The sequence below is a fragment of the Cebus imitator genome, unplaced genomic scaffold (assembly GCF_001604975.1).
Source record: "Cebus imitator isolate Cc_AM_T3 unplaced genomic scaffold, Cebus_imitator-1.0 Scaffold3, whole genome shotgun sequence".
NCBI classification, from domain to species: Eukaryota; Metazoa; Chordata; class Mammalia; order Primates; family Cebidae; genus Cebus; species Cebus imitator.
The window spans coordinates 12,779,259-12,802,894 of NW_016107318.1; positions in this window are offsets into that span (position 1 = coordinate 12,779,259).

The following is a 23,636-nucleotide window of genomic DNA, read 5'->3' on the forward strand; positions in this document are numbered from 1 at the left end:
ATTGGCGATTCAGATATTTGTTCTGATTCCTTGCCATAGCTCTCAAATTCAGATTTCTAGAAATGAATTTTTACTTCCATCCGTAGGTACTTGCATTTCAAAGATCCGTTAGGTCCAATCAGCTGCTATTAACGGCAAAATGCTGCTTGAGCTTGGTTGCTTTTAGAGTCCCTCTTTACAGCTTTGTAAGGTTAGGAAAATTCCCGAAATATCATCCTGGGGCCATATTTATAAATTGTCACACACATTGCTGGACCACTGTGAGCACTCAAATTTATTTTTACATTCGTGCTCACTTTCATGTAACTTTGGGTCTTTCATTTGGTCAATTAATGACTGTAGTAAAACATTGTGAAGAATCACCTAACACCACTATTCCAATAAAATAACTTATTGATGTTTAATGTAACAGTAACATTGCTTTAGAAAATATCTAGCAAATGTTTTGAACATACATATCCACACCTTCTTCCCAAGAGGAGAATTTGTTGTTCATTGTCATGTTAATGAAACAGTTAAGTTAAAACAGGAGGCCAGATTTATTTATTCTTTCCTGTATAAAGCATTAGTGATGTAATTTGCCCCGCTGTCATCAAAAGTAAATATATTAAGGGAATCAATGGTAAACATTTTCCAGTGTTATCTTCAGCTTCGTTCTTGCTTGCTGTCTGAAATGAGCTGTCGCTAGGGGAAGTGTATATCTTCAAGAATGTTCCTACTTTTGATACCTTGGGCAACTTCAAGAGCAGGAGCTTTGAAAATCTAAATTACTCATCTCTATTCTGTATGATTATTGCTGTCACTCAGTTAAATGAAATTAAACTTGCCACTTGCATCATCACACAGAACCAAACTATAGAATATGTTTTTTAAAAATGTTAATTAAAGAGTAAATACAATTCTGCTTTGCTTCAATTGTTTGATATAAAATGTACAACACTGAATGAAAGAGAAAGCATTAAGTTTCTGTGAGAAGTTAAGTAAATAAAATTAAAATTGGGAAGAGGCACTACACGTAGATGCTATTTACACAACTATTCTTTTCATTTTATTTACCAGAAAGCCTCACGAAAACCTAAAATTTTCCACCCCTACTTCCTTGCTAAATTTTAGCCATGTGTTATGTTTTCTTGGTGGTGGGGAAATCCTCTTTTGAAATACTTTTGTTTTTGGAGAGAAGGATGAATAATTTCTAACACAGAGAAAAGAATCAGGTAGCCTGGGGCAGATATTTTATCTTGGTTCTCACACCTCTTTTATGGTACCCATTTTTTGAAATGTGTAAATTTCACATGAAAATTAGAATTAGTGGGTTGTCTTGAAAAGAAATAAAATCTGGTCACATTGAACCTACATTTCTACATGACAAACCTCAGTAGAAGCTGGGACATGTGAACCTCCCAACTGCCCAAGTCCTCACCAGGCTCTATTGTCTCTCCATGTCTACAGACTGCTTTACTCAGTTAAACTGCTGGCATGAGTCCTAAAGGCATGTGTGTGTACATTTGTAAACAAAAAAATATATACATTAATTTTTAAACAGCAGGAGAATGCTTAAAAGGGAGAAAGAGGAAGGCTTCAAGTCTACCTGTGATTACTTTTAAAATATTCCTAGAATAAGTGTGATCTTAGGCAATTTTCTCATTTGTAAAACCAGAGATAATATTTGTAATTCCCATCTTTTGTAGTTTTATGACAATCTCTAAGATGCTGCATTTAGCATAATGATTGGTACTCAGAGGTATGCAATAAATGTTAGCTACAAGTATTCTATGACAGCAAAATAGATGTAGTTTTAAAAATTGACTTTGAGTTTCTATGACTAGCAGATGCCCTGTTTCAGGATTTTTGATTTTCATTTGCACTGTTCCTACTGAATAGACTGGGATAATTGCCAGTGGACATGCTGCCCCTGTCATTCTGGGTGAGTTCACTTGGTCTTGAGCTTTGGGCAAGGTAACGAGTGAATTAGGAAAAACTGAAGCAAACATGTGGGTGGATACTTCTTGTCAGAGCTTTGATTTGGATTCCTTGCAGAACAACAGAAATATTCATTATATTTTCATTTCTTTCAAAATTCAAAGAATGGCAGAGTTTCAAAAACAGGAGAGTGAGGCATTACCCTAAAGGAAGTTGCTTTAACAAATTTAAAAGTAGCCTCTAGGAATTAAGGCATCATAGATGTTTTCGTCATTATTTATCCTGCTCATTATTTGGCACCTTTATCTGTTTTGATCCCTTCCTCCAGACTTGCCAATGTTAATTTGCTGCAAATGTGATTTTTGGACCAGCAAAGGGTCTGCAGCTCATGCAGAGCATAGTAGATCATTAAACAGATTTCCGATTTACTGCCCTTAATATCTTCTTCAGGAACAGCAAGAGAAGCTTGTGGGTGGAGGTGGAGGATCTCTGATTACAATCATGGATAGAGAAATGGTTCCTTCTGACATTTTTTTTTTCAGAGAGACTAAGCAAAACCGCCATACAGTTTAACAGCACCCTTCTTAACTCACTGCAGGTTGCCATGGAAACAGGACTCTCGCCTCAATATGAAAGGCATTTAGGAAATCTGTTAGGTTTTAACATTAGCATGATCTAAGCATCCTTGCTCACCACTAACAAGTCTAGCATCTCTTTTAGAATATCATTAATACTCTTTAAATTTCTCTGCACATGGTTTTGGAGGTCTTCATATCACATTTGATGGTTTTTTAAATTTTTTTGTGAGTGACTATCTTATCAGGGAATATGCATTTTGAGAACTACACTTAGCTCATCTAGCACATGAAATAAGACTCACTTTTACTGACGGTGTTATTTTCACATGATCCATATTTAGATTTTAATAGAGAATAGCATGATTCCAATGGCAATTAAGAAAATGTGCTAATACTTGGAAAATTTATTTGTAAGAAAGAAGAATCAAGTAGGAATTTTTGTTCTATCAACAAAGTTTAATATGAAAAAATCCTTTGGTTACTTGTTTGTGCTGGGTAACTTAGGTTAGCTCTCATATATGAGTTTAGTTTTGCCAGGTAATTTAATTTTAGCATTTATTTTCTAAGATGGTCTACTTGGGAATTTTAAAACACTAAAAGATTATGTTTCTGGCAAAATCAGTTTGACTTTTTAAAAATTGTACTTTGGGTTCTGGGGTACATGAGCAGATCATGCAGGATTGTTGCATAGGTATGATTTTTTGTTTTGTCGAACAATAGAAAATGTAATTCAAGAGCCACCAATTTGCTTAAAGCAACTATAGTAATGGCTACATCCCCATTTTCTTCTATTTTACAAAAGAAGGAAAATGTAAGTGTACTTTTAGGGGAAAAACGAGAGAAGTTCTATTAATTGTGACTCAAAATCTTCCTTTTTAAAAAATGTGAAGCAAAATAAGTCACTTGTTTAGTAGCTAATCTTCTCCAGTTGACCGGGACTTCCCAAATTGGTGTATTTCTTCCCCCTATTGAAAGATTTTTAGTGGCTCTAAATGCTTATTCCTGGCATAGAGCAAGTGGCAAGTTGTGATGAACACATAGACTTTGGAGTAAGAAAGCCCAAGTGTAATTCTCAACTCCATCACTTGCCAATTGGGTAAAATTTCACAAGATACGTTAAGCCCCCCGCACCTCTTTTTATCATAAAGTTGTAAGAATTAATTTAGATCATGCATATACAGCACTTAGACTTCTGCTATAAGGCTCACATGTTGACACATTCTACATCCTCAGTGAATTCAATTACGAGTATTATTCTTATATTAATTTTATAGCTTGGATAATTTGACAGCACTGGCAAGCCAACGTTTCTCTTTTTACTAAAATCAAGTCTCTTAGCAGAACAGTTAACCAGGTATAAATTGGGCTGCTTATATCTCTCCTTCTTCTTGAGTGTGTTGTTTACCTTTGGGAAAAGCAGATTAGAAATAAAATGTCTGAAACCCAGAGAATAGATAAGAGAATAAAATATTAAGAACAAGCACAAAGTGGAAATTTGATTTTCAGGTGGAACATTGAACAAAACCAACCAACCGGTCATCTCTAGTTGAGAAGAGTCATAGTGTGTCTAGAAGCAGTTCATGTATTGGCTTGAGTAGCTTTGGGACCATAATCAATTAGTGCATAACAAATTATCTACCATGAGCAGATCCAGAGTCCTATAATTACTCGAACTTGGTGTTCAATTTCTTTTATGTTGAGGTTTAAAGATAAAATAAAGTATATCCCTTTTTAACCCACCTGGAATCAAAAGGGAGTAAAGAAAGTAGTAATCAGATGGAGACAGAAAGTCAGTTTAATTAATGACTTAAATAACTAGCTCTTAAGAATGCCGTTTGGGGTAACAGAGAGGTTTTAAAAACTCTACCCCATTATTAGGCAAATGTAAACACCCAGTCCTGGGTAGCACTGGAAGAGAATAGTCTTCCCTCCTCAGGGGAAGAGATTACCAGTATAAAACTCACAGCAGGAATAACAGCAGAAAGCATGCTCACAGCAGGCAGGTAGCTTCCAAGGACAAAGAAAGGAGAGAGCAACTGAGTTGTCTAAGGCTAGTACCTGCTCTGGCCAACAGCAGACAGGAGCGTGTATTCTTTAGAGGTAAGTAGATATGAAACGAAAGAAGCCAAAAGAGAAGGGTCAACCCATGCATTCTTAACTTCTTATTTCCCAAAATGCCAATCAGATAAAGAGGTGGTAAGAGAGGCCAGGAAGTCTTACTCCAATTAGTGTGAAATAAGTGTGCTGGTTTGCTAGGGTTGCCACGATAAAATACCTGACTGGGTAGCGTAAATAAAAGGAATATATTTTGTCACAATTCTGGAAGCTAGATGTACAAGATCAAGGTAGTGGCAGGTTTTGTTTCTTCTGTGTGGCCTCTGTCTCTGGCTTGCAGATGGCCACCTTGTCCTTTGTCCTCCAGTAGTCTTGGTCTTTCCTCTGTGTGCTTGCACACCCTGGTGTTTCTCTCTCTCTCTCCCCCTCTCTCTCTCCCTCTCTCCCTCTCTCTCTCTCTCTCTTTTTCTCTCTCTCTCTCTCTCTCCCTCTCCCCCCCCCCCTTCCTCTTATGGATAACTTATAAATGAGAACATGCAGTATTTGGTTTTCTGTTCCTTTTTTAATTCACTTAGGATATCGCCTGCAGCTCCTTCTATGTTGCTGTAAAGGACATCATCTCATTCTTTTTTTATGGTTGTGTAGTATTCTATACTAGATATTAATATGTGCCACATTTTCTTAATCCAATACCCCGTTGATGGGTGCCTAGTCTTTGCTATTGTGAATAGTGTGACAAGGAACTTAGGAGTGCCGGCATCTTTTTGGTGTAATGATCTATTTTTCTTTGGGTACATACCCAGTAATGAGATTGCTGGGTTAAGTTGTTAGAGAAATCTCCAAACTGCTTTCCACAGTGGCTGAAATACTTTACATTCCTACCAACAATGTGTAAGTGTTCTCTTTTTTTCCACATCATCACCAGCATCTACTATTTTTCTACTTTTTAATAATAACCATTCTGACTGGTATATATCTCTTGTGGTTTTGATGTGCATTTCTCTGTTGATTAGTGATAATGAGCATTAGACCCTTACCTTTCACCATTTACAAAAGTTAACTCAAGATGAATTAAAGATTTAAATGTAAGATCTCAAACTATAAAAATCCTAAAAGAAAATCTAGAAAAAAACTTCCTTGACACTGGCCTTGGCAAAGAATCTTTGGCTAAGTCCTGAAAAGCAATAACAACAAAAACAAAAATTGACAAGTGGGAGAGACTAAAGCCTTCTTTACAGCAAAGGAAACTATCAACAGAATAAACAGATAACCTACAGGAGAAAATATTTACAAACTATGCATCTGACAAATGCCTAATATCCAGAGTCTATAAGGAACTTAAATCAACAAGCAAAACATAAATAACTCCATTAAAAAATGGGCAAAGTATGTGTACTGACACTTCTCAAAAGAAGACATTCAAACAGCTCACACACAAGAAAACACTGTGCTTTTTACATGTATTGAGAAATCGTAATTTTTGATTGGCCTTTACCCAATGATGTCATTAAAATGTATGGAATTCTTAGTGTATTGTCTCTGGTATACCAAAATGCCTAGCTGACATCCCCACTTAGATGTCTCACTGGTATCTGAAGTGTAACATGTCCCAACACAACTTATCCTGTTGCCTCCAATGGCTGTCTTCTCCATTTCATTAAATGGAACCATTATTCCCTGCTCGATCAAGACTTACCCTGAAGAATCATTCTATGCTTCTTTCCTCCTCCATACTTTAAATGCAATCTGTCACCAAGTCCAGTCAGTTTTATTCTTAAAATATATTTCAAATTTAACCTCTTGCTACTACCTTCATTGCTACTTACCAAGTTAAAACAACCTGGATTGCTATGGAATCCTTGCAGTTAATGTCTCTGCTTTTATTCTTGTTCCCTCCATTTGTTCTCAATACAGGAGCAAAGGAATTAAGCTTTTAAACATGTAAATCAGATTATATTCTGATTGCTCAAAATCTCCCAATCCTCCAATACCTTTCTGTTGCAGTCAGAAAAACATATCACCTTCTTTCCACAGTGCACATGTAGGGCCCATCATCCTCTCCCAAATATCTGTGCTAACTAATTAGAAAGTCCAGCTGTTCTCTCCTTTGACGCAGGTCAAAGATTCAAATCCAGATCTTTGCCACAGCCCCAAGCCTAACCACAGTTTAAAAATCCAAGCCAGTCTCCTTTTCTTGCTCTGTGAAGCCATCTGTGGGTCAGCTTGGGAAGTCTACCTTGTTCTCTCTCTCTCTTAAAAAAAAATTATATAAGTAATAAATCTGTTCATATTCTCTTGGGGTGTGTGTGTGTTCACCATCAGTCTTGACATCCAAAGAAAATTTGGGTGTGGATCCATCCTGCTTCTGCATCATGACTATCTAACAATGAATGAATGAATGAATGATTCTTTCAGTGTGCTTCATTTTCTAAAACTATTCCAGAATAAACTAGTCTCTTACCACTATTTTTAACATGTTCTTTGTATGTTTTCTCTCTTGTATGCCCTATAAAGGTTCTGTTAGTATCTGTACATCTATCTATCTATCTATCTATCTATCTATCTATCTATCTATCTATCTTCTCTTTCTTCATCAACTTGGACTTATACTTTCCTCATTTACTTTCGGTGCTGTGTATAACTTTCACTCCAATTTCTTCATATTTAAAATTAATGGGAGGACCCCCATAATTTCTGCTTAAAGATTTAGAGTTTAGGCTTATTATTTCTTCTGTGAGATTTTTTTTTTACATCATTTATCACCAAGTGTTACCATTCCTGGATATTTTGAGTGGAGAGAGAACCTTCTTTCTTATTTATCAACGTGCTTACCATTAAGAACAATTTATCTGCTCTAATGGGAATTTGATCTGCTTCTATTTATCTCTGTCAAATTTTTCAGCTTTTAAAATAAATTTCAACTACTATCATATTATGGTCAGAAAACACAATGTTTCTCCCTTTATTACAGTATCTCTCTATACAAACTCTATCATTTTCCTGGGAGATTACTCCAAATTTTTGATAATACTGTCTGACATACGAGCACAGATATTCAAATCCAGATTCTATAATTCCATTCACGTACAAATCATACCTAAATGTGTAGTTCCTCTAATTACTTGTTTATTTCCAAGCCTAAAGCCCAAAAGTAGGTAGATTTACTCCGTGTTTCATGCTCTAAGTTGTACACAAAGCAAGTACAATGCTCTCTGGGGAATCTTTTCTCTTTTGCATTTACAGTCCAAGCCTAGTGTTCATCCTCTTTTTATAACAGTTGTGGCTTTTATCCTGATATTTTATGTCTTTCTAAAATGAACATATGAAAAACCACTCCCCTCTTTGGTTTGGTGATCAGTGTTTTTCCGTAACTTCAGGACCCACTTGGTATCCAAGGCCTTTTCCTTTTCCTGTGGTTAATAATCTAGAAGAGTATTTCTAACAATCTAGAATATTATGACTAGATGAAACAGTCGTTTGTCGGGATCAATCTCATTAGGTCATGTGTGCTTAACGCAGGTAACTTGCTTGCATTACGTGGTTAACTCACATTCTCTGAGCAATACTTTAGAACTCTTCACAAGAAAGAACACTTGGTAGCCATTTTAGTACACTGAAATGATCTCAAGAGATGACATATATCATTAACAAGAACCCTAAACATAATCTCTTTTCAAAACTTTTTTTCTTCAATTTTTTTGTAGTTAGAGACCGATTAGAAAGGATTCTGTTGGGCTGAGCAGGCAAAGCTTTACCCTGAGGCTGAATCATGACCAAGGTCCTCTGCTTCATCAGTCTAGAAACACTCTGATTGATGCTCTCTGAAATGAGGAAGCTAAGGCTTCTATTCACAAGAAATTGAGACAAAAATAAGATGTTTTCCTATTAATAAATGAGATAAAACTCACCAAATGAGCAGAATATTTGATGTACACATTCTGTTCTTCTGAGAACAGTCATATAAGAAACTGTAGGGTCATTATGTGAACTTGCTAAGACTGCAAGGGGTATCGTTAAGGCCAGTATAATAGACCTACAATACTGTGATGAATACCTCCACTGTAGGGTCAAACCTGCCAAGTAGAATTGCAGGCCTTCCCTTGGATGGCTTTCTTGTGTTCTGGTGCAATGCAGACTGCTTTCTCTCTGTTAACATATTCTTTTGTGAGACAATAGCTTAAAAATCATAGCTACCTTATATTGTTTCTACAGTGTTATTAATGTCTTAATATAATAACAGTTAACACTTTTAAATGCCTACTATGTTGCAGGCACTATTCTAAGTAACTTGCTTATCTTCACAGCAACCTTATAAAGTAAGTACTTATTACAATCTCCATTTTAAAGACATACTGAGAAATGAGTACTCTTTACAAAAGAATGCATAAAATATGAGTAACGATAAAATGAACACCTAAGTATCCACTTCCCCTCTTAAGAAATAAAACACACATCTCCTTCCTTTCCTGTCCAATCTTAATGAACCATTATTTTGAATGTGTTAATAACTTTAACTTCTTTCTTCCCTCAGGTTTTCTTTTTTTTAACTTTATATTGAGTATAAATACAGTATTTCATATTTTCTATGAATTACTGATATATTCTCCCATTTTATGGCTTTTCTCTGTTTACTGCATCCTTTGTGATTAATTTTAATGCAGTAAAATTTATCAATTTTTCTCTTTGTGATTTATAGACTATGTTTCTTTTTGAAAAATATCCTACCCAATATTGAGTTTATAATGATTGTATTTCATATTGCTTTCAAAAGACTTTATAGTTTTGACTTTTACCCCCCTGGAAATGATGCTTAGGAATGATGTAACATATAGGTAATCATTTACATTTTACAAATGAAGAAAAGTGATGCAAGGTAATTAATTGCCTCACTCAAGTTTCACAGGTGGTAAGTCATAGAGCTAGATTTTGAATCCAGGCAGTCTGGCTCCGGATGCTGCTTCCACAGGTATAACTGCAGCAAGTATACAGATGCAGTAACAAATGTTCAGGGGAGTAAAGTGACTTGCCTAAGGTAACACCCAGTAAGAGCTACCTACAGAGAACATGCAAAATTCAACATGCTTTATACCAGAGTTCATACATTTTCCTTTACATGGCCTGCCTTCCTAGGACCACATTCTGGTCTTATGATTCTGTTTCCACAAAATCTCCTTTCTCCTTGATTTGTTTGGGGAAGCATTTTACTCTTAGTTACTTATGCAGACAGCAGGTTTTAGCCATACACTTTCTACATAACTGGTTTAACCCACAAAGTAAAAATTTATCTCTTAATTCTGAATTCATCTGATGTCATGTTTCTCTGAATTTATCACAGTCTTATTTCTTAGCCTGAAGTTATATATAATTTTTACCTATCAGAGTCTCATCTGCTGACCTTCCAATATTCCTCATTCAAATGCTATTTATAGCAGATCATCTTACTCTCAGCTTCATGTTACCTCTTTTTCAATGATTGCAATTAACACTTCAAGGATTTCTTTGATCTCCCTCCTTTCCTTCTCCTTGGGCTCATCTTTTACTGCTTCTTTCATTTAATCCACACTCAGCTAGTTCTTTGCAAGTCTAAGACAATAGCTGACTTTTCTCTGCCATGCCTTACTAGACAAAGATAAAGGTAAACATTTTGATAAAAGTTGGCCTCTGTTTCTCACTCTTAAAGGTGAATTATAAATGCTCAGCTTTGTGGTTAGTTTGGCTTTCAATGAAGCAAACTCAAGTCATTTCTGGATTTTTAGAAGGTCTCTAATTCAGCCTAAATTTTCTCTAAGTACAACTGTCATTCACACAAATTACTCTTGATTTTGTAAATACATCTTTCCCTGCTCAAAATGCCATTTGTCCTATAGTCACCTACTGCAATTCTGCTCATCATTCAAAGTCCAAGTCAGATATCACCTCCCCATGGGTACTTTTCTGATCCACCAAAGCAGAATCTAGTACATAACCAAAGCACTTGGCATCACTCTTGGCTTAGGATATTCAGTTTTGAAATACTTTAGTATTATACATATGGAGTCTCCAAATATATTAAGTTCCTTGAGAAAACAGCCTAGGACTGATTTTAGGTAACTGTAATTACAATAACGTTTCTTGTTGGGATTATAGTTTTCTAATAAGAATTTTATAGGCCTAATGTCATATTTTTGAAGGTATGTATTAAGCTGATGGATGACATGATTAGTTGGGCTGAATAGTCCTTTCTTCATGAAATTATTTAGGATTTACTCTATACCTGGAATTGTATCTTACAGTAAAGATAACAGCATGACTATATTGCAGGTTCTGTCTTATAGACCGCTGAGGTAGGCAGATGAGAAAACAAAAAGAGGCCACGTGGTGTCACGGAAATGCGCATGCTTCAGTGCCAGCACCGCTGCTTGGTTACCAGCTTTGGCATGTGCTAGCTGTAGAGCCTTGGATATGCCTTCTAATCTAATGGTGCCTAAGGGTTTTCATTTGCAAAATGAAGGGAATAAATTTTCACCTTTTGGGAAAGCTTTCAGGTATAAAGAAAATGCACAATTATCAATGTATGAAAGCCATTATTATCATTATAGCATAAGATTACATATTAGCTAATGTGAAAGCAGCCAAGAGTTTTTTAAACCAATTCAGACTGGAGGATTAATTTAGATGACTATAATAGAGTGGTATGTCTACCAAAACAGACTTGTCCTTGGGACACAATCTGCTTATAGAAAGGAATACTGTCAAGAACACTTCAAATTTCATATACAAGAGAATAGAGAAGTAGATAAGAGTTATTGAATGATCATCATCTGTCACATTCTTAATAGTAGCCCTAATAATGCCATTATAAGGTTTTAATATGCTCTCTATGTGCATAACAGCTATGTGAATAAATGGGCATTATAATCCCCTTATTACAGACATTGAAACTGAGATTTAGAGAAGTCCAGCATCTTACAGCCGCACGACATCTCTGATATCGTAGTCTAAAAAGGCCAATTATACTTCAAAAACACCGTGTGTGTGTGTGTGTGTGTATGTGTGTGTTTAGCTATTTTACCAGGGAAAGTGTCATTAAATAATGACTTTGAACATTTTCCCTTATTAACTCCATTTCAGGTGTGTTTTGGGAACAGTGTCATCTTTGTTACACCAAATGACACATTATGTGCAATCCAAGATAACAACTGAAACCTAAAGCGTTCTTTAAAAATATCCAATCTGATTTTTTAGAATGTAGTGGGCCTATGACAACTGGCAAATGGAGGTAATCTCTGCCCTCCTATATGAGCAGGTAGCTGATGTACCTCTTACACAGTGAAATAGAAGACTATTATTTCTAGATGAAATGGTCTGTCTGCTGGGAACATCATTCTCATTATGCAATCTAGGCTGAGTTGATGCAAAGAGTATAATTAAGCATTGCTACAAATTTTGTCTGTGCCTCCTGTGGCAAAGCAAAGCTGGTCTTATTGCTTTTTCTTTGAATTACTGGAACAGTTTTGGCTGTACTTTATACTTTATATATGCTGTGGTGTAGTAAGGCTTTCAATATTATAGTCCTTTAATTGAAGAAATATTCAAAAAACATTTATGAAATAATAGTACTGTATATTTAACACTGAAGTGTTTATGTTCTTTTCCTTTGCTATAAACATGTAAAAATGAAGGTTCTTACATGTATTAGTAATATTATAGCATAAATATATTCTATTTATATTATAAATATCTGTGTACCACATCTTACATGTGTATGTACATAATTACATATGTGTAATTATATACACATATAGTCTCTTAGTCTTTTCAACAATAAATAAGAACTCAAAGTATTTTTGAACACAGTTGTAAATATGTTCAATTCTTCAAAGTTGAAGAACACTCTGCTAGTATTTTTAATACTAAACATAAAAATGACATATAAAAGGGAATATATTTGCCTGAGGAAAAAAGCAGATGATTATTCTGAGGTGATACCTATGATAACGGTAATGGCCTCACTATATGGTATACTTAAGCCTTGCAACAAGGACAATGAGGTGAGGAAAGAAACTAGAATAAAAGGAGACAGGGCCTGGCTCTGTGACGCTCAGTCTAGTCAACAGGCAAGCCCTGGCACGGTTTGGGCAGATGTCAATACTCCTGCTTGGGGAACATAGAGGCAGGAAGAATGTCAAATCCAGCCCGTGTGGCAGTGTGGGTGGCTGTAACTAATATACTCTAGTTGTTGGTGGTGGTCTAAGGACAACATCATGTATCTTACAGCCTTGGGTAGAAAATCAAGGAGGCATCAAAGAGAGGGAAATAATCACTTGGTAAGAGCTGCACAGTTTTCATGGTTGGTTTCAGGAAAGATCATTGTCTTATCAGGCAAATGGAACAGGTCTGCCTTGTTCTCTGGCAACATGCTGTCAATAAGTGTCAGCATGCTGTAGGAGTCAGGGAGCAGAGAAAACTGTGACTTGGAATCTACTTGGTCTTAACCAAATGCTTATCCATGGCACACCAGACACTGGGCCTATGTATTGCACAATCCAAAGCCCATCGCATGATAAAGATAGAGCTTCTTATATAGGCTCTGACTTTGCCATAATTGGCTGAGAGATAAGGGCAGGTGAAAAGGGGTTTGGAAAGGCATAGTCAGCTAGAAATTATGTTCACCTAAAACTGCAGCCTGTTACTGATCTACCAGATAATATTAGAGAATAGAAATGAGAAATGGAAGAATGAATAGTCATTTCTCTTCTTGCAGCTGATACAATAATTTGTTAGAGATTTTCCAATTTGAAAAACAAAATCTCTCTGTCTAAATATCCAATTCAGGCTTCTTGGGGATCAATAAATACTTGAAAAAAAATTACAAGATGAACATAGAAAATAAGCTACCTTAGATTAAAGAACAAAGGCAAAAGCAACCTTCATTTTTGTGATTTTTTCACCTAACTAAATATCACCAAATGCTTTACAAGCTTTTAATTGCATGCTAGCAGCAGAGGAAATGCTGGTACTGCTGTGTGCCGGCTTTAGCCCACATAGTGCAGGGGATGTCAAGTGAACTCACTAGGTATGAGGGATTTGCAGAACGCTCACTCCATCTCTTCTCTTGGAAAGCACACCTCCTCATTCCCAAGCACTCACACATTTAATGCAGAATAAAGTGGCCTATCCACACTGCTTCCACCAAGTAGTCATGAAGACAGGAAAGTAGTCAAGATGAGGTGATAAAAGTGGGTGACACTTGCAACCAAAATTCCAGTTAGAACCTTATGATGCAAATATAGGCAGTGCTAGAAAACAGCTAGAGTCATATGCATCCACAGAAAAAAACCTGAGCACCAAGTAGGGTGTGAGAGTAGAGGGCAGGGAAGCTTTAGAGAACTTCAGCTGAAGAGAGACAGAATTGGCAAGAGCTAAGATATATAAAATGGTCCAGAAACATTTTAGGTTTCTCTTTTTAAAGGCTGGCCTACATTTCAGCACACCCACTCTCTTTAGATCTATAGGTAACAAAGAGCTCCAACAAGCCCGTTTTCATCTGGCCCTTAGTGCAGGGACAGCATGACTAACCAGACCTCGAAATAATTCCACTGTGAACTTAGATGAGTCAAGGCCTGGAAGGCTAAGGCTCATTGGGAGAATTGCTTATATTTTAGTATAATGGGTTTATGAATAACTGTATGGACACAGCAAGAGCTGAGACTCTCTCTATATTATGCAAGAACCTTGGGAGGAAGGGCCTGGTATATCTTTCAAATGAGTTCAGATTTTATTTCATATACAAGGAACATCCACTGAAAGATTTTAGGCAGTAACAAGATAATTATTAATTCACTTTTTCAGTAAATATGGAGTAAGTGCCTGCTTCTTGACAGGCATTAGGGTTGAATAACACATAGCCCTCTATCCCAAGGAGTTACAGTTTGGCGGGTGATCCTCTAGTGTAAATTGAAAACTCCAGCTAAGTATTTATTGGTAGTGCTATAGCAACATCATATTTTATGCTTATTTAAGAATAACAAAGAAGGATGAGAGGTTGGTCAATTTAACCTAAGTGTTGGAGGTAAGGGATTTGGAAATAAAATCTGAAAGAAGTGGCTGATGAGCCAACTTTTGAAAGATCAGTAAGAGCTCATCGGGTGAAGAAGCAGAGAAAGGGCATTCTGAGTGCAGGCAGACACATGATCACGGCATGGAGATTTCCATCAGTCTGACTTGCCCAGGAAACTGAGTGTTTCTGGAATGCAGGGGTGAATGAGTGGGGTTTACAGCAGCTAGAGATACAAATAATCACCTTTGAGCCCACACTAAGGGGTCATGACTCTGACAGCAGTGTGGAAAACAGGTGAAGTTTGGGGCCAGTAAGCAAGATAAGAGATCATCACAATTGCCCATTCAAGAAGATCAAGACACTAAACAAAACAACAGCAATGGGAATGAGAGTAGTTGTCAGATGTCAAGCAGTTAAGGCTGCAGACATGATGTGGAGATGACGAAGGAGGAGTTTTCTAAGTTGACACCATGGCTTCTGGCCTGGGCCATTCTGGCTGATGAGGGTGTCAATTGCTTTAATCTTTGTCTCCAAGAATAGGTAATAGTATTTATCCACTCAACCACAGACTATTTCATCATTATTAGTGAAAAACAGAAATTAACACTTTTAAGTATTTGTTGTTTTATAAAGTACTTTTCTAAATGCATCTCATTCATCTTCATCCCATCCAGTAATTTAACTTAGGGTTTGGCAATCAGCAACCACATGTTGAATGAATGAATAAATGAATGAATGAAAAATGTGTACAATGATGTTGGATAAAGAATGAATATTGTGCCTGAATTTAAATCTTAAGCATTGTGAATCCTTTTGAATCTTGAGTACTGATAATCTTAAGTATAATGCCTGTATTTTGGATTGAATTCTGATTCAAAGTCTAGTGTTCATTGCAATGAACCACAATGGTAACTTTCTAGACAGAAGGAAAAATAAAGACATCAAGCCATAGCAGTAGGCTCATAATTGAGCCTCTTACCACTTTCCACTGGGCCTCTAGTTATAAAGTGGTAATAATATCTCTCTCAAGAGACTATTTTATGTTTAAATTAAATGAGATGATAAAATCTCCCAACACATGGGAGGTATTGGACACAAGTTAAAGGAATCTGCTTTGATCATATGTTGCCCTACTTTACAGCAACTCTTTTCGTTTTTCATTCTTGCCAGTTTGTGAGATGTTGGCTATAGAATATGGTCATTAAATTATTTCTGAAGATGAGATAGAAAGGCCTTCAAGAAGACTCTACATCTTTGTACTTCCCTTAAAATTTTCCACACATTAACAAGTCACATAAACAAGTTTCAGACTAAATTTTGTAACATAGACAATCATTCACTAGCAGGCAGCTACACTTATGGCCATGTAGGATGAGTGTATGGCCATGTAAGTGGAAATCAATTCCTGGTCTCTGGCATTTAGGTGCTCTGACAGCACTTGAGTGAAAGATTCGCTCCAGAGAGTTATGAAAAATTTTAGTGCTAGGATTTGAACTTTGTTGCTGTTGATTTGTGGGAAAAAGTAAATCACTCCAAATATGGTCCAACAATGGGCTAGTTATGAATTCTAACCATTGGTCACTATTTGGCATGGTACACTGACTGATCTCAATAGACTTTTTACAAATGTAGGTAATTATGCTTAATACACTATTATCATCAACATGACATATCCTCAAAGAAATCATAGACAATACAAAAGNTGTATGAAAGCCATTATTATCATTATAGCATAAGATTACATATTAGCTAATGTGAAAGCAGCCAAGAGTTTTTTAAACCAATTCAGACTGGAGGACTATAATAGAGTGGTATGTCTACCAAAACAGACTTGTCCTTGGGACACAATCTGCTTATAGAAAGGAATACTGTCAAGAACACTTCAAATTTCATATACAAGAGAATAGAGAAGTAGATAAGAGTTATTGAATGATCATCATCTGTCACATTCTTAATAGTAGCCCTAATAATGCCATTATAAGGTTTTAATATGCTCTCTATGTGCATAACAGCTATGTGAATAAATGGGCATTATAATCCCCTTATTACAGACATTGAAACTGAGATTTAGAGAAGTCCAGCATCTTACAGCCTCACGACATCTCTGATATCGTAGTCTAAAAAGGCCAATTATACTTCAAAAACACCGTGTGTGTGTGTGTGTGTGTATGTGTGTGTTTAGCTATTTTACCAGGGAAAGTGTCATTAAATAATGACTTTGAACATTTTCCCTTATTAACTCCATTTCAGGTGTGTTTTGGGAACAGTGTCATCTTTGTTACACCAAATGACACATTATGTGCAATCCAAGATAACAACTGAAACCTAAAGCGTTCTTTAAAAATATCCAATCTGATTTTTTAGAATGTAGTGGGCCTATGACAACTGGCAAATGGAGGTAATCTCTGCCCTCCTATATGAGCAGGTAGCTGATGTACCTCTTACACAGTGAAATAGAAGACTATTATTTCTAGATGAAATGGTCTGTCTGCTGGGAACATCATTCTCATTATGCAATCTAGGCTGAGTTGATGCAAAGAGTATAATTAAGCATTGCTACAAATTTTGTCTGTGCCTCCTGTGGCAAAGCAAAGCTGGTCTTATTGCTTTTTCTTTGAATTACTGGAACAGTTTTGGCTGTACTTTATACTTTATATATGCTGTGGTGTAGTAAGGCTTTCAATATTATAGTCCTTTAATTGAAGAAATATTCAAAAAACATTTATGAAATAATAGTACTGTATATTTAACACTGAAGTGTTTATGTTCTTTTCCTTTGCTATAAACATGTAAAAATGAAGGTTCTTACATGTATTAGTAATATTATAGCATAAATATATTCTATTTATATTATAAATATCTGTGTACCACGTCTTACATGTGTATGTACATAATTACATATGTGTAATTATATACACATATAGTCTCTTAGTCTTTTCAACAATAAATAAGAACTCAAAGTATTTTTGAACACAGTTGTAAATATGTTCAATTCTTCAAAGTTGAAGAACACTCTGCTAGTATTTTTAATACTAAACATAAAAATGACATATAAAAGGGAATATATTTGCCTGAGGAAAAAAGCAGATGATTATTCTGAGGTGATACCTATGATAACGGTAATGGCCTCACTATATGGTATACTTAAGCCTTGCAACAAGGACAATGAGGTGAGGAAAGAAACTAGAATAAAAGGAGACAGGGCCTGGCTCTGTGACGCTCAGTCTAGTCAACAGGCAAGCCCTGGCACGGTTTGGGCAGATGTCAATACTCCTGCTTGGGGAACATAGAGGCAGGAAGAATGTCAAATCCAGCCCGTGTGGCAGTGTGGGTGGCTGTAACTAATATACTCTAGTTGTTGGTGGTGGTCTAAGGACAACATCATGTATCTTACAGCCTTGGGTAGAAAATCAAGGAGGCATCAAAGAGAGGGAAATAATCACTTGGTAAGAGCTGCACAGTTTTCATGGTTGGTTTCAGGAAAGATCATTGTCTTATCAGGCAAATGGAACAGGTCTGCCTTGTTCTCTGGCAACATGCTGTCAATAAGTGTCAGCATGCTGTAGGAGTCAGGGAGCAGAGAAAACTGTGACTTGGAATCTACTTGGTCTTAACCAAATGCTTATCCATGGCACACCAGACACTGGGCCTATGTATTGCACAATCCAAAGCCCATCGCATGATAAAGATAGAGCTTCTTATATAGGCTCTGACTTTGCCATAATTGGCTGAGAGATAAGGGCAGGTGAAAAGGGGTTTGGAAAGGCATAGTCAGCTAGAAATTATGTTCACCTAAAACTGCAGCCTGTTACTGATCTACCAGATAATATTAGAGAATAGAAATGAGAAATGGAAGAATGAATAGTCATTTCTCTTCTTGCAGCTGATACAATAATTTGTTAGAGATTTTCCAATTTGAAAAACAAAATCTCTCTGTCTAAATATCCAATTCAGGCTTCTTGGGGATCAATAAATACTTGAAAAAAAATTACAAGATGAACATAGAAAATAAGCTACCTTAGATTAAAGAACAAAGGCAAAAGCAACCTTCATTTTTGTGATTTTTTCACCTAACTAAATATCACCAAATGCTTTACAAGCTTTTAATTGCATGCTAGCAGCAGAGGAAATGCTGGTACTGCTGTGTGCCGGCTTTAGCCCACATAGTGCAGGGGATGTCAAGTGAACTCACTAGGTATGAGGGATTTGCAGAACGCTCACTCCATCTCTTCTCTTGGAAAGCACACCTCCTCATTCCCAAGCACTCACACATTTAATGCAGAATAAAGTGGCCTATCCACACTGCTTCCACCAAGTAGTCATGAAGACAGGAAAGTAGTCAAGATGAGGTGATAAAAGTGGGTGACACTTGCAACCAAAATTCCAGTTAGAACCTTATGATGCAAATATAGGCAGTGCTAGAAAACAGCTAGAGTCATATGCATCCACAGAAAAAAACCTGAGCACCAAGTAGGGTGTGAGAGTAGAGGGCAGGGAAGCTTTAGAGAACTTCAGCTGAAGAGAGACAGAATTGGCAAGAGCTAAGATATATAAAATGGTCCAGAAACATTTTAGGTTTCTCTTTTTAAAGGCTGGCCTACATTTCAGCACACCCACTCTCTTTAGATCTATAGGTAACAAAGAGCTCCAACAAGCCCGTTTTCATCTGGCCCTTAGTGCAGGGACAGCATGACTAACCAGACCTCGAAATAATTCCACTGTGAACTTAGATGAGTCAAGGCCTGGAAGGCTAAGGCTCATTGGGAGAATTGCTTATATTTTAGTATAATGGGTTTATGAATAACTGTATGGACACAGCAAGAGCTGAGACTCTCTCTATATTATGCAAGAACCTTGGGAGGAAGGGCCTGGTATATCTTTCAAATGAGTTCAGATTTTATTTCATATACAAGGAACATCCACTGAAAGATTTTAGGCAGTAACAAGATAATTATTAATTCACTTTTTCAGTAAATATGGAGTAAGTGCCTGCTTCTTGACAGGCATTAGGGTTGAATAACACATAGCCCTCTATCCCAAGGAGTTACAGTTTGGCGGGTGATCCTCTAGTGTAAATTGAAAACTCCAGCTAAGTATTTATTGGTAGTGCTATAGCAACATCATATTTTATGCTTATTTAAGAATAACAAAGAAGGATGAGAGGTTGGTCAATTTAACCTAAGTGTTGGAGGTAAGGGATTTGGAAATAAAATCTGAAAGAAGTGGCTGATGAGCCAACTTTTGAAAGATCAGTAAGAGCTCATCGGGTGAAGAAGCAGAGAAAGGGCATTCTGAGTGCAGGCAGACACATGATCACGGCATGGAGATTTCCATCAGTCTGACTTGCCCAGGAAACTGAGTGTTTCTGGAATGCAGGGGTGAATGAGTGGGGTTTACAGCAGCTAGAGATACAAATAATCACCTTTGAGCCCACACTAAGGGGTCATGACTCTGACAGCAGTGTGGAAAACAGGTGAAGTTTGGGGCCAGTAAGCAAGATAAGAGATCATCACAATTGCCCATTCAAGAAGATCAAGACACTAAACAAAACAACAGCAATGGGAATGAGAGTAGTTGTCAGATGTCAAGCAGTTAAGGCTGCAGACATGATGTGGAGATGACGAAGGAGGAGTTTTCTAAGTTGACACCATGGCTTCTGGCCTGGGCCATTCTGGCTGATGAGGGTGTCAATTGCTTTAATCTTTGTCTCCAAGAATAGGTAATAGTATTTATCCACTCAACCACAGACTATTTCATCATTATTAGTGAAAAACAGAAATTAACACTTTTAAGTATTTGTTGTTTTATAAAGTACTTTTCTAAATGCATCTCATTCATCTTCATCCCATCCAGTAATTTAACTTAGGGTTTGGCAATCAGCAACCACATGTTGAATGAATGAATAAATGAATGAATGAAAAATGTGTACAATGATGTTGGATAAAGAATGAATATTGTGCCTGAATTTAAATCTTAAGCATTGTGAATCCTTTTGAATCTTGAGTACTGATAATCTTAAGTATAATGCCTGTATTTTGGATTGAATTCTGATTCAAAGTCTAGTGTTCATTGCAATGAACCACAATGGTAACTTTCTAGACAGAAGGAAAAATAAAGACATCAAGCCATAGCAGTAGGCTCATAATTGAGCCTCTTACCACTTTCCACTGGGCCTCTAGTTATAAAGTGGTAATAATATCTCTCTCAAGAGACTATTTTATGTTTAAATTAAATGAGATGATAAAATCTCCCAACACATGGGAGGTATTGGACACAAGTTAAAGGAATCTGCTTTGATCATATGTTGCCCTACTTTACAGCAACTCTTTTCGTTTTTCATTCTTGCCAGTTTGTGAGATGTTGGCTATAGAATATGGTCATTAAATTATTTCTGAAGATGAGATAGAAAGGCCTTCAAGAAGACTCTACATCTTTGTACTTCCCTTAAAATTTTCCACACATTAACAAGTCACATAAACAAGTTTCAGACTAAATTTTGTAACATAGACAATCATTCACTAGCAGGCAGCTACACTTATGGCCATGTAGGATGAGTGTATGGCCATGTAAGTGGAAATCAATTCCTGGTCTCTGGCATTTAGGTGCTCTGACAGCACTTGAGTGAAAGATTCGCTCCAGAGAGTTATGAAAAATTTTAGTGCTAGGATTTGAACTTTGTTGCTGTTGATTTGTGGGAAAAAGTAAATCACTCCAAATATGGTCCAACAATGGGCTAGTTATGAATTCTAACCATTGGTCACTATTTGGCATGGTACACTGACTGATCTCAATAGACTTTTTACAAATGTAGGTAATTATGCTTAATACACTATTATCATCAACATGACATATCCTCAAAGAAATCATAGACAATACAAAAGTGAAAGGCCAGTGAGATGGGTAGAAAAGGCCGTTTGGGGTCAGAACATGTGGATTCCAATATAAGCCCTGCCAAAAATGAGCACAATAACAAGATAAGTCTCTTGACTCTTCTGAGCGTCAATACATTTTATAGTACATCACGATGAGTTATAAGGTTTAATATAATGATCTAGGTAAGATTGCTTTGTAAACTCTAGAATGCCATGTAAGTAATAAAATCAAGGTACTCTCTTTGTTGTTACAGTGATCATCATCATCAACATCATCTTTACTTCGAAGTCTCAAATTGAGTTTCAAGTTCAAGGTATTGATTGAAAGAAGAGCATAACCAGCCATCAGTGGAGGTTCCCTTGAAAAGCACAGTTCAATATAAATATAAGAAACATATGTAATTTTTAGCTTTCTAGCAGCCACATTTAGAAATGTAAACCAAACGCAAAAAGTTGATGAAATTAATTTTAATAATGTATTTTACCTAATATATTCACACTAACATCATTTTAATATGTGATCATTATAAAACTGATTTTTACATTATACAATTTTTATTTGCTATAATTTTTGCATTTTTTATGTTTCTTTAGAATTAAAGCATAATTAGGATGCTAAATTTTCATCAGAAATATTTGATCTGCATTTAATTTTTACAATATGTAGAGAAAAAGTTGATTTATGAATCTATGATGTTTCAAGTCCTCTTAAAGTTCCCCGTAACTGAACGTAGTGCTAATTTTTAAATTTAAATTAGTTAAAATTAAAACTTTGGTTTCTCAGTTGCACTAGCTGCATTTCAAGGTCTCTGTAGGTACATGTGGTAGTGGCTAACAGACTGGGTAGCACAAGCTCTAGAGTATAATATTTGCTGGAATTAGGGCTGGTATAGATAGAATAGTTCAGCAGATACTAGGAACCAGCAGGGACACGAGGATATGGGAGCACAAAAAAACAATGTGTAAGAAGAAGAGTAATTATACTAATAATTTCTCACATTTTAAGAAGTGCTTATTTAATATTTAAAATATGCCAGGTACTGGGGATTCAGTGATAATTATCCTTACCCTTGAGCAAATTAGTGGTCAACAATTGAGTTAGATTAATAAAAATGTATAGCAAGTTACACTTTAACTATAGTTATATGGGTGCTATTTCATCTTTTCACAACCTTGTAAACTTGGTAGAATGATCAGAGTGTTTTTGATGAGGGTAACTGAGCTCAGAAGTGCTATTCCACAATGTTGAGATGAAACCTTGGGCTCAGGGGTACTACTCCGCACTCGGCAGGATCATGCTGGAGAGGGGATAATGTTTCCAGACCGTGCACCTGGTAGGTACTCACGTCCTTTTTAAAGTGCTTGGCATTCCTGTCCTTTGGTATATATATATATATCTGCATTATTGGATTCTGGCCACAGGGAAGAGTGAAAACACTCTAGAGTTTAGGCAGTCTTACCCTTTAGTAATTAGTCTTAAGATCCATCAGTAAAGAATAGCTACTCCTTTTTAATTCAGAAACAGGCCCTGGGGTTGAAGATATTTTTCTTTTACTCTTTCTCTCTGTCATAACTAGTAGAAACATCTTTTTTCAAGGCAGGAAGGAAAGCCTAACCTAGTTTAGAAGAGAAATCAATTCCAAGACTTAGAATCCTCCTGAGCAAGGTAAAAATCCTTAAGGCCCTGGCAGAGAATTCCCTCAGGAAGAGCCACGTCCTATAAGGAGTGTCTCAATAATGAGCCTTCTCAGTTCCATTAATTGCAGCAACTTATATTCCTCAAGAACTTGAAGCCTTCTTGCTCTATGCTCCTCCTATTAAGTACATCTATTTGATACCTCTAGGCACATCTGCTCCACTGCTCTAATTGTCTTAAATGTCTGATAGAGAGGCAGGTGTGAGTGCCAGGAGCGTCTTCCTTTGTCATGGAAAGCTTCTTCCTGTAGGAGCCACAAGCCTCTCCATCTGATAGCCTGGCTTCGTTCTGCTTCACTGGCTTTGATTCTGAACCCCTACACATAAAGCCAAATTATTATTTCCCTTGGCCTACTGAAGTAGCAAAGAGTGAAAAAATTGCAGACGGTTTTTCTAGTTTGCTACCCCTCTTGTATTTATTGTGCTCATCCATGTTGCTGTGCTGAAAGTTGCGCTTAAAATATCACATAATGCTAT